At 35.9% G+C, this 11,472-nt stretch overlaps 2 protein-coding genes across 3 annotated transcripts in view; one reads left to right on the top strand and one right to left on the bottom strand.

The window, feature by feature from the left end:
* Positions 1 to 11,472, top strand: part of LOC134843621 (kinesin heavy chain-like) — a 405,881-nt gene that overhangs the window by 88,242 nt on the left and 306,167 nt on the right. The window lies entirely within an intron of this gene.
* LOC134843855 (calcineurin B homologous protein 1-like) overlaps positions 1 to 11,472 on the bottom strand; it is a 49,904-nt gene that overhangs the window by 14,923 nt on the left and 23,509 nt on the right. The window lies entirely within an intron of this gene.

Below are 11,472 nucleotides of genomic sequence, written 5' to 3' on the forward strand. Positions count from 1 at the left end.
GGTTTTAACATTTTGAAATCTTGTTACAAAAACTAGCCAAATAAAAAACTCAATCATTTTTTGCCTTTGAAGCGATATAAAATAAGTTATTTGAACCGATAAAATTAAATCAAAACTATTTAAGCCCAAAAAAAAATTTGAGCGAAAAAAATAGAAAAAAAAACCAAGAAAAATATACAAAGAACGGGTAATAATTTAACAAATTTTATGGGTAAACCAAAAACACTTGAATCTACAATGAAAGTTGCCGGCAGCACAAGAAAGTTCCCTGATACGGCAATTAAGCCGACAAACGATAAGATAAGCAGACAAACGAAAGTACGATAATTCAATTTTTCCAGGAAAAAAATATTCAATTTCATACATACAGAAAATCCGACTGGGACTCACGCTTCAAACATAAGGATACAAAGGCATCCGCGTTACTTTTAGGTCAAGTCAGAAAAGGTCACGAAGTTACTAAGGTTCACCAATAAATAACTTCAATTTCTTACAGTTATGTAGGAAAAGTTGTTTACGGAAAAAAGTTAAGCTCCCGATTACAAGATAATTGCTCTCGCAAGTGTAATAAGAAAAGGCTGAAATTCCCTTAAAAGGATTAAAATAAAAACTCTCCCCGAGCCCTGAAACCTACATTTCTCATGTTCCCAGGCATTCCTCCATCACCGTCTCCCAACAGCTGAGACATCGTTCACAGATATGTCATCGTCGCAGGGCCGACGATCGTTTTCTTTCTGATGATATGACCTCGTTTAAAAAAGTTGCAAGCTTTGAAAATACTGGACTGCTTATTGAGACGTGATCGATGCTCATTTTTACTTCAACCATTTTTATCTTTCAACCAATAAAACTAATCATGATTCATAACGAAACCCTCAATAAATTTTGCGCAATGATCAGCTTAACGGATCAGACCATCATCAAGACTCAGTGAAAGAAATGTAGTTTCAAATCTGACTTCGCGGATCAGTATTAGACTAAGGAGTTAATAACCTATCCGGCCAGGAGTTACTTCACCGTGACGAGCAGACAATGAACTCAACTTGATATTAATCTATGGATTTCACATCTGCCACTGTTTGTTATCCATACTAACCAGACTCAAGTTTAAAATAAACTTTTGATCAAGCATACGGTGTTCTACCACACTTTCGTACACGCAGCACAAAGTTTTCTGTTTCAAACGGCAAAAGTTAACCAATTAAGTGAAAAAAATTCTGTGACCGTAAACAAAGTCTCGTTAAACTTAAAAACTGCATGTCAACGTCTTTGCAAACAAAGAAGTCAAACAAAGGCTCGTCACAATTTTCTGGAGTACCCAAAATGCAAATGCTGCTGCTTAAACTACTCAGCAATTTTACAGACAGGAATGACAAGTTTTGGACCTACCTAATACTGAAAAATTAAATAAATTTGATATACACGTAAATTATTATTATTGAAGTTCAAATTAAACAAAATAGTTCCCATTTCAACCCCCAGATTTTTTCAAAAAAGAAATTGTATAAAAAATTACAGATAATTGCGCAATTCACAATGATGAACGGATTATGATTATGAAAGTAGCACTGTTTTATGTTTCGCCCAACTCACAAAACATTTTAGTCTTTGCTTTCGGCATTTTTGGCCTCTTATTTTTAGCATCTTTAAAGTTTATTTGCTTTCGACACTTGCACTTGGCAAAGTTTTCACTCCAGCAGTATGCTTGTTTAATTTTTTCAACTTTACCACTCACAGGCATAATATAAAAAGAGTGTGCCAGACCTGAAACCAAGCCATTGTTATTTATAAGTGAATTTGCTAAATCTGTTTCTTACTTGTTGTAATAAATGAATATCAATAACAGAAGATCGCAACATAAAATACTTCATAAATTGTGTTTTTCAAGTTGGATCGTCATGATTTCTAATATACTGAACAAACATAACTTCGGAGACAATGGTACAAGTGAATGTGTTACTTATGCTTTTACTTCACTAATACATCCGAAGTTTTTAATGGAAAAAATGAAGCGCTCTTTGCTAGTTGAAGAAGGTCAAAAATGAAAATCAGTGGCTACGAAGCAATCAAAAACGTTTGTTTTCGATTCAAACTTTACTCAGGTCACAAGAATTTTTTGAGCTTTGCACGAATACCGAACATCATTTTGAAAAACCACGTTTTTCTTTGAACGAATAGCGAACATTTTAAAGAAAAATCAGATTTTCAACAATCTTGAAATTATTTTTTTTTTAGATCAAAGCCGGAATTTTTAGCCAGGCTAAAAATAAGGAAAACGACAATTTTTCTTTATTTAAGCCGATTTTCTCTTTTCTTATCTTGAAAAAATTTCCAAAAAAAAAATTTTTTTTTTGTTTTTGAAAATTACCACCCTCACGCAGTAAAAAGTGCAACGTTGCAATTTGCGTCTATCGACGCATTTCTACTTCCACATAGTTTACCTCAAACCAAAGCGGAACAATTGCGAAGCCGGATTGAAACGCCGCTCAGATGCAATGAAAACGACATAAATTTTCAGATGGTTTAAGTCCACTCCTTTCGAACGGGCTAGTTAAGAGTCAAAACTTTGTCTGACGAAAAAAACCACACCGAGCAATAGTCATAGATAATCTCAGGCTTCAATGAGAGTTTTCAAAATTTACATCTGCTGACTAAGGTCTTTAAAATTAATTTAAACATTGGAAGATCCTTGATTTTTGATTAAAATCCTTCAACACATTAGCTTCGATTAGAAAATTTTTAATATAAGATCCTACTAATCTCTTTCAAAAAAGCCGTGGCTGGCGCCTTTTAAAATTACAGGTTAACTTTATGTAGATTTATGCGATAACATATGCAAGCCGCCAGCATTGATACACAAATTGATCTTGCTAGTGAAGAGATTATGAGAAGGGTTGAAACCCAAAGGTTCGAGATTCGAACCCCGTTCGTGCACACTTATCGCTTCATCAAATTAGGAAACAGCGGGATCAATCAAATGAACTAAACTTGTCAAGGTTTGTCAAACAAACTAGTTTTGTCAAGTAAACTACCAGTTTTCCAAGAAAAATACAAAATATATGACAAAATTTTAATTGTTTTGGTGTTTGCAGATTATTGACAGTTCAACTGACATACGAGCAAACACTAATTGTACTTATACTTAATTTCTTTCTTGCTGTACCTAGTAAAGCGAAGTGCATGAATAAAAAAGTTGACAATAAATCCTGAGCTGAGACTAACTTGACAATTAGCACACAATTGATTGATTGGCTCCTTAAACCCCTAAAGGGATTAAAATTAGAACTCTCCCCGACCCCTGAAACGCACTTTTCTACTGTTCTCAAGCATTTGTCCATCACCCTCTCCCATCACAGATGAGTCACAGCTATGACATTGTCGTAGAGCCGACGATTGTTTTCGTTTTGATGATACGACCTCGTATCAAGAAAAGTTACTGGCTTTGAAAAAATACTTATTGAGACCTGATTGATACTCATTTTACATCAGTTCTTGTACAAAAGATTAAGAGTAATTTGTTAAAGTTACGTGTGAAGACCAAACATATTTATCATAGTTTAATTAGCCAGCATGCCAATTTTGGTAACAATGGACAAAAAAGCAACTAAGCGACCTTTTTCACTATTCGCGTGCTTACATATCATTAAAAATTATGAACAACATTATTCAGAGCCAGGCAACAACAACTGGTTACAGACAATCCTATGACCACATTTACAAAGTAGCCAACAACTTTGCAGTTTTCAGATTTTTTGACGATGTTTTTAAGGGTTTGCAAGAAGAAGAATATAAGCTAGTCCTCATGCACTAATTACCGATTAAGTATCGTCAAAAAACACAATCACTGTCCCTTGTTTGCTTGATATGACATCAATTTGCATCATATTTGTTAGCAGGTTTGATATGGAGTCAATTTTGTACACAGGCGAAGCAGAGCGACAAACTTTGGGTCGAACCCTGTTGAGCTGAAAACAAAACTGTTGTCATAAAAATTTTTCTCAGTCCCATCCAAACTAAAACATGTTTTGCTCTCAAACTTACGCAAAATACTTTTCTCGTCCATCAATAGGCGCAACATGCAGTCATTAAAACGATATATAGTTCGAAACTTACCAAGCCGAAAAAACAAAAGCAAAAAAAATTATTGTCAAGAAAACTTGAACTATAATTTCTATTAATATTTTCAGCATTTTGTGCGATCCAGAAGTGAACATAAAACTATGTTTCTCTTGAAACTACTCAAAATTAGGCCACTAAACCGATATAAAATGGGCGAAAATCACAACCAACATTAAAAGCAAATTTTGAAAAGAACTCAACCAAGCTTAACATTTGCAATCAAGAGGAGTATGATTTGCAAAAACGATGAAGAAAAGAGGATTTTCAAAAAAGATTCGCGAACGAGTCCAGAGTTGAGTCCTGTGGACAAAGTTGTTTACGGGAAAAAAGTAAGTATATTATCGGATTGCAAATAACAAAAAAATGAAAAAAAAACTCGAAACCAGACATGGTAAATTAACAAAGTTGTGAAGTTTCAGTTATAGTAAAACCTGTTTAAATTGGAACAAAACCCATGCTTTAAAAGTAAACCATTAGAAACCCTACCAGATAAAAAGGCGTTTCGAAAAACGGAACATTAACTCACAAAAAAACTAGGACAAAACCACGAACCCGAAAAAATTGCGAATTAATTTTTTTCGAAAAGATAATTAGAACCTGAAACGGGCTTGACTTAAATACTACTTAAGTAACTACTTCGTTTTTATTTAGTACTTTAAGTTAAATTTTCAAGAAATTCAGCATGTCAGAAGAGATCCTCTGGAAGTGGAGACCCTGTGCCTTAAGTTAATTACGTGAAAAAAAGTCTAGTACCCGATTGCAATACTCTTGCTTATCGCAAGGATAATCAAGTTTAGTCTGAAAAGCTTAGCGTTGAAAGAATTTTTTCTTAAAGCCAGCAAAAAATGTTTACGGAATTTTCCTAGGCGTTCCGAATTGCTAAAAGGGCTTCAATGTGCTATGCAACTCAAACTCGCACGACGTGTTTTAGTGTTTCTTGGATTGGTGTAGAACAATTTTTCCCGAGCCAGAAGTTGTTTCACAAACAGACACAGACTGCTGTTCAAGAAGCAAAGTAGTTTCCTAGCTCCGTACCAATGCATATTTTGATCAAACTTTGAATTGATAAACAAACAAAAATTGTTCCTATTTGTCCTCTTTTTTTGGAGGTCGGCCGGTCTGGAATAAGCGTGAAACTGACTTTATTAGATTTCATCCACAATTCGTCCACGCTTTCGGTGTAAGTAAAAAAAATTAAAAAAAAGAAATTAGAAAAATACATTTCCAAATTTTTCATGGCATATTCAGAAAAGCTTCATTTATTCAAACAAGACTGCTCGTATATACGGGCAAAGCCCTGAATGTTCTGTCTGTCCCTTAATTCAAATCGAATAGATTTTGTGGGAAAAAAATATTGAAAAGCTATACATTTTGGACAATATCTAATTGTTAAACTTTGAGTCGTTCGAAATTCACACTACCAATTAGCAGCTAGCCTCAATTCAATTTGAAACGATTTTGTTGTGCGGGATAATTCGCCACTCACAAATAATTAGCGTTATACGCTCTCAGCATTCTGAATAAACTCTTTAAAGCGCGGAAAATTTGGTCTAGAACACGAAAAACTAGCAATTTTCAAACCCCCAGAGCTTTACAGAAAATTATCGGAGATGCAGGGGCGGATTTGGGGGAGGTGGCGGACGCCCTCCCTCCCCCCCCCCCAAGGATTCGCTCCCCTCCCCAAGCAAATTTTGAAAAGAACTCAACCAAGCTTAACATTTGCAATCAAGAGGAGTATGATTTGCAAAAACGATGAAGAAAAGAGGATTTTCAAAAAAGATTCGCGAACGTGTCCAGAGTTGAGTCCTGTGGACAAAGTTGTTTACGGGAAAAAAGTAAGTATATTATCGGATTGCAAAAAACGAAAAAATGAAAAAAAAACTCGAAACCAGACATGGTAAATTAACAAAGTTGTGAAGTTTCAGTTATAGTAAAACTTGTTTAAATTGGAACAAAACCCATGCTTTAAAAGTAAACCATTAGAAACCCTACCAGATAAAAAGGCGTTTCGAAAAACGGAACATTAACTCACAAAAAAACTAGGACAAAACCACGAACCCGAAAAAATTGCGAATTAATTTTTTTCGAAAAGATAATTAGAACCTGAAACGGGCTTGACTTAAATACTACTTAAGTAACTACTTCGTTTTTATTTAGTACTTTAAGTTAAATTTTCAAGAAATTCAGCATGTCAGAAGCGATCCTCTGGAAGTGGAGATCCTGTGCCTTAAGTTAATTACGTGAAAAAAAGTCTAGTACCCGATTGCAATACTCTTGCTTATCGCAAGGATAATCAAGTTTAGTCTGAAAAGCTTAGCGTTGAAAGAATTTTTTCTTCAAGCCAGCAAAAAATGTTTACGGAATTTTCCTAGGCGTTCCGAATTGCTAAAAGGGCTTCAATGTGCTATGCAACTCAAACTCGCACGACGTGTTTTAGTGTTTCTTGGATTGGTGTAGAACAATTTTTCCCGAGCCAGAAGTTGTTTCACACTTTCCATGATCGATCACAAACAGACACAGACTGCTGTTCAAGAAGCAAAGTAGTTTCCTAGCTCCGTACCAATGCATATTTTGATGCATATTTGATCCATCCGTACCAATGCATATTTTGACATAAACAAACAAAAATTGTTCCTATTTGTCCTCTTTTTTTTGGAGGTCGGCCGGTCTGGAATAAGCGTGAAACTGACTTTATTAGATTTCATCCACAATTCGTCCAAGCTTTCGGTGTAAGCAAAAAAAATTTAAAAAAAGAAATTAGAAAAATACATTTCCAAATTTTTCATGGCATATTCAGAAAAGCTTCATTTATTCAAACAAGACTGCTCGTATATACGGGCAAAGCCCTGAATGTTCTGTCTGTCCCTTAATTCAAATCGAATAGTTTTTGTGGGAAAAAAATATTGAAAAGCTATACATTTTGGACAATATCTAATTGTTAAACTTTGAGTCGTTCGAAATTCACACTACCAATTAGCAGCTAGCCTCAATTCAATTTGAAACGATTTTGTTGTGCGGGATAATTCGCCACTCAAAAATAATTAGCGTTATACGCTCTCAGCATTCTGAATAAACTCTTTAAAGCGCGGAAAATTTGGTCTAGAACACGAAAAACTAGCAATTTTCAAACCCCCAGAGCTTTACAGAAAATTATCGGAGATGCAGGGGCGGATTTGGGGGAGGTGGCGGACGCCCTCCCTCCCCCCCCCCCCCCCAAGGATTCGCCCCCCTCCCCAAGCAAATTTTAAAAAGAACTCAACCAAGCTTAACATTTGCAATCAAGAGGAGTATGATTTGCAAAAACGATGAAGAAAAGAGGATTTTCAAAAAAGATTCGCGAACGTGTCCAGAGTTGAGTCCTGTGGACAAAGTTGTTTACGGGAAAAAAGTAAGTATATTATCGGATTGCAAAAAACGAAAAAATGAAAAAAAAAACTCGAAACCAGACATGGTAAATTAACAAAGTTGTGAAGTTTCAGTTATAGTAAAACTTGTTTAAATTGGAACAAAACCCATGCTTTAAAAGTAAACCATTAGAAACCCTACCAGATAAAAAGGCGTTTCGAAAAACGGAACATTAACTCACAAAAAAACTAGGACAAGCCCACGAACCCGAAAAAATTGCGAATTAATTTTTTTCGAAAAGATAATTAGAACCTGAAACGGGCTTGACTTAAATACTACTTAAGTAACTACTTCGTTTTTATTTAGTACTTTAAGTTAAATTTTCAAGAAATTCAGCATGTCAGAAGAGATCCTCTGGAAGTGGAGACCCTGTGCCTTAAGTTAATTACGTGAAAAAAAGTCTAGTACCCGATTGCAATACTCTTGCTTATCGCAAGGATAATCAAGTTTAGTCTGAAAAGCTTAGCGTTGAAAGAATTTTTTCTTCAAGCCAGCAAAAAATGTTTACGGAATTTTCCTAGGCGTTCCGAATTGCTAAAAGGGCTTCAATGTGCTATGCAACTCAAACTCGCACGACGTGTTTTAGTGTTTCTTGGATTGGTGTAGAACAATTTTTCCCGAGCCAGAAGTTGTTTCACACTTTCCGTGATCGATCACAAACAGACACAGACTGCTGTTCAAGAAGCAAAGTAGTTTCCTAGCTCCGTACCAATGCATATTTTGATCAAACTTTGAATTGATAAACAAACAAAAATTGTTCCTATTTGTCCTCTTTTTTTGGAGGTCGGCCGGTCTGGAATAAGCGTGAAACTGACTTTATTAGATTTCATCCACAATTCGTCCACGCTTTCGGTGTAAGTAAAAAAAATTAAAAAAAAGAAATTAGAAAAATACATTTCCAAATTTTTCATGGCATATTCAGAAAAGCTTCATTTATTCAAACAAGACTGCTCGTATATACGGGCAAAGCCCGGAATGTTCTGTCTGTCCCTTAATTCAAATCGAATAGTTTTTGTGGGAAAAAAATATTGAAAAGCTATACATTTTGGACAATATCTAATTGTTAAACTTTGAGTCGTTCGAAATTCACACTACCAATTAGCAGCTAGCCTCAATTCAATTTGAAACGATTTTGTTGTGCGGGATAATTCGCCACTCACAAATAATTAGCGTTATACGCTCTCAGCATTCTGAATAAACTCTTTAAAGCGCGGAAAATTTGGTCTAGAACACGAAAAACTAGCAATTTTCAAACCCCCAGAGCTTTACAGAAAATTATCGGAGATGCAGGGGCGGATTTGGGGGAGGTGGCGGACGTCTTCCCTCCCCCCCCCCAAGGATTCGCTCCCCTCCCCAAGCAAATTTTGAAAAGAACTCAACCAAGCTTAACATTTGCAAACAAGAGGAGTATGATTTGCAAAAACGATGAAGAAAAGAGGATTTTCAAAAAAGATTCGCGAACGTGTCCAGAGTTGAGTCCTGTGGACAAAGTTGTTTACGGGAAAAAAGTAAGTATATTATCGGATTGCAAAAAACGAAAAAATGAAAAAAAAACTCGAAACCAGACATGGTAAATTAACAAAGTTGTGAAGTTTCAGTTATAGTAAAACTTGTTTAAATTGGAACAAAACCCATGCTTTAAAAGTAAACCATTAGAAACCCTACCAGATAAAAAGGCGTTTCGAAAAACGGAACATTAACTCACAAAAAAACGAGGACAAGCCCACGAACCCGAAAAAATTGCGAATTAATTTTTTTCGAAAAGATAATTAGAACCTGAAACGGGCTTGACTTAAATACTACTTAAGTAACTACTTCGTTTTTATTTAGTACTTTAAGTTAAATTTTCAAGAAATTCAGCATGTCAGAAGAGATCCTCTGGAAGTGGAGACCCTGTGCCTTAAGTTAATTACGTGAAAAAAAGTCTAGTACCCGATTGCAATACTCTTGCTTATCGCAAGGATAATCAAGTTTAGTCTGAAAAGCTTAGCGTTGAAAGAATTTTTTCTTAAAGCCAGCAAAAAATGTTTACGGAATTTTCCTAGGCGTTCCGAATTGCTAAAAGGGCTTCAATGTGCTATGCAACTCAAACTCGCACGACGTGTTTTAGTGTTTCTTGGATTGGTGTAGAACAATTTTTCCCGAGCCAGAAGTTGTTTCACAAACAGACACAGACTGCTGTTCAAGAAGCAAAGTAGTTTCCTCAATGGGGAATAAAAAATTTTTGTTGAAAATTATTATTTCGATCGGTGAAAATTGACTGAATCAAAAAAACCACACCGAGCATAAATATTCCGTTTTCTTCGAAAGTCGGAACAAAAAAGTCTTTTTCGAATGTAGTTTTAAATAACAACTGAGCAGACAGAACAAAGCTCTCATCTATTTGACCGCTATGTAATTACTTTTTTTTGAGGAAAAATAATTAGAAATAGGATCTTGGAAACTATTTTCCCCTACTATACCTAGTAAAGAAATTCCATCCCTATGAGAGGTCTTTGCAAGAATCTTTGCGATAGGGGAGGAAATATTAAACAAGACCCGAAACCGCATCGAAATGAATCGTATATCTTTAGTATCCTCAAGCCCTTTTTGTTTTCTTGCAATTACCAGAGCCTGACGTCACCAACTAGCCACATTTGGGCAGTAAACTATTGAGTCCTGCCTTTGCTATCTAGAAACACTAGAAGAGTAATTTTTAATTAATGATTGCGGTGTGCGTTATACCGTAAACAGGAACGATCAAATCTGAGCGTTAACGAACATTAAAATTAAATAGTAAAATCAGTAGCGGATTTAGGGGGTGGGGGCGTGGTGCGGACGCCCTATTCAGGGATTCGACCCCCAGCCGACCCAAAGGGTCCCCCCTTTGTACTATTTTGAGATAACTATTTTTGGTGACGGACCCTAAATCTTTTCTAAAGGCGCCTTTGGCGCCAATATATACCAATTTTGAGAGGGGAGCGCGCGCCAAAAAACGCAATTTTTTGGTCAAAATTTTCCACAAAGTGCCCAAAAACGCCGTCAAATTAGGGTCTTTATAGTATTTGGAAGACCTCAGAAAATCAAAAAATCAATTTGGTCGACCTAAAAAAAAGGTCGACAAAATTCTCAAAATTTTTTTGAAAATCCTCCCCCACCCCCCCCTCAAGAAATTCTTAGATCCGCGCCTGAGTAAAATGCAAAACTTATATGCTGTTTCTTGATATTCTTTTTTGAAATACGCGGAGTTTTATACATATATCCTAGGATAATATGGAGACTTTGAATCATATCGCTGGGACTTAAGTCGGCTAATGTATCCCAGAACTGACATTTGGGCCCTGGTGCAAAATGGTGCAGTGATAATCATGAGCTCATTGTATTTTCCCGCTGGAATGACTAAATCTTCAGTTACAGTACCCAGTCTTCTTGCCACGCAGTGCTCGTCCATTTTTGAGCTCAAATTGCGAAAAACTTCCAGCTCTTCGTAGAAATTAGGAATGGCAGCTATTTTTTTCCATAATGTTCGATTAAACGTATCAAAGAGTAAATAATCGGCTGGAGCGTACTTCATGTATTGATTTTCTAATCTCTCTTCCTCTTGTAAGTTTTGGCTTTCCTTAGGACCAAATACATATTTTCGGGAAACATTTTTGATTTTGATCAAAATGTCTCGCATGTTGAGGCAAAACTGATGACGTAACACTATCATACTCTCGTCGAAGTAGTCTGAGACCATAACTAACGACAATTTATCAGCCAGTTTTTCACAAAGTCGTGTGGCTCATCAATGTCATTTTGGAAGCCGAAGTCAAACGTCATTGTGTTTTTATAGAACGGTCTCTTCAATTTTCTGAAGAAATCCTCTGGATTTTCAAGGTACCTTCGAAACGTTTCGTTAATCGGAATATTCCATTCAGCATTCATTTTCTTGGCGATTGCGAAGTAGTTGAAAAAGGACTTGAAATG

This window comes from Symsagittifera roscoffensis, chromosome 4, assembly GCF_963678635.1.
Source record: "Symsagittifera roscoffensis chromosome 4, txSymRosc1.1, whole genome shotgun sequence".
Taxonomy (NCBI): Eukaryota; Metazoa; Xenacoelomorpha; order Acoela; family Convolutidae; genus Symsagittifera; species Symsagittifera roscoffensis.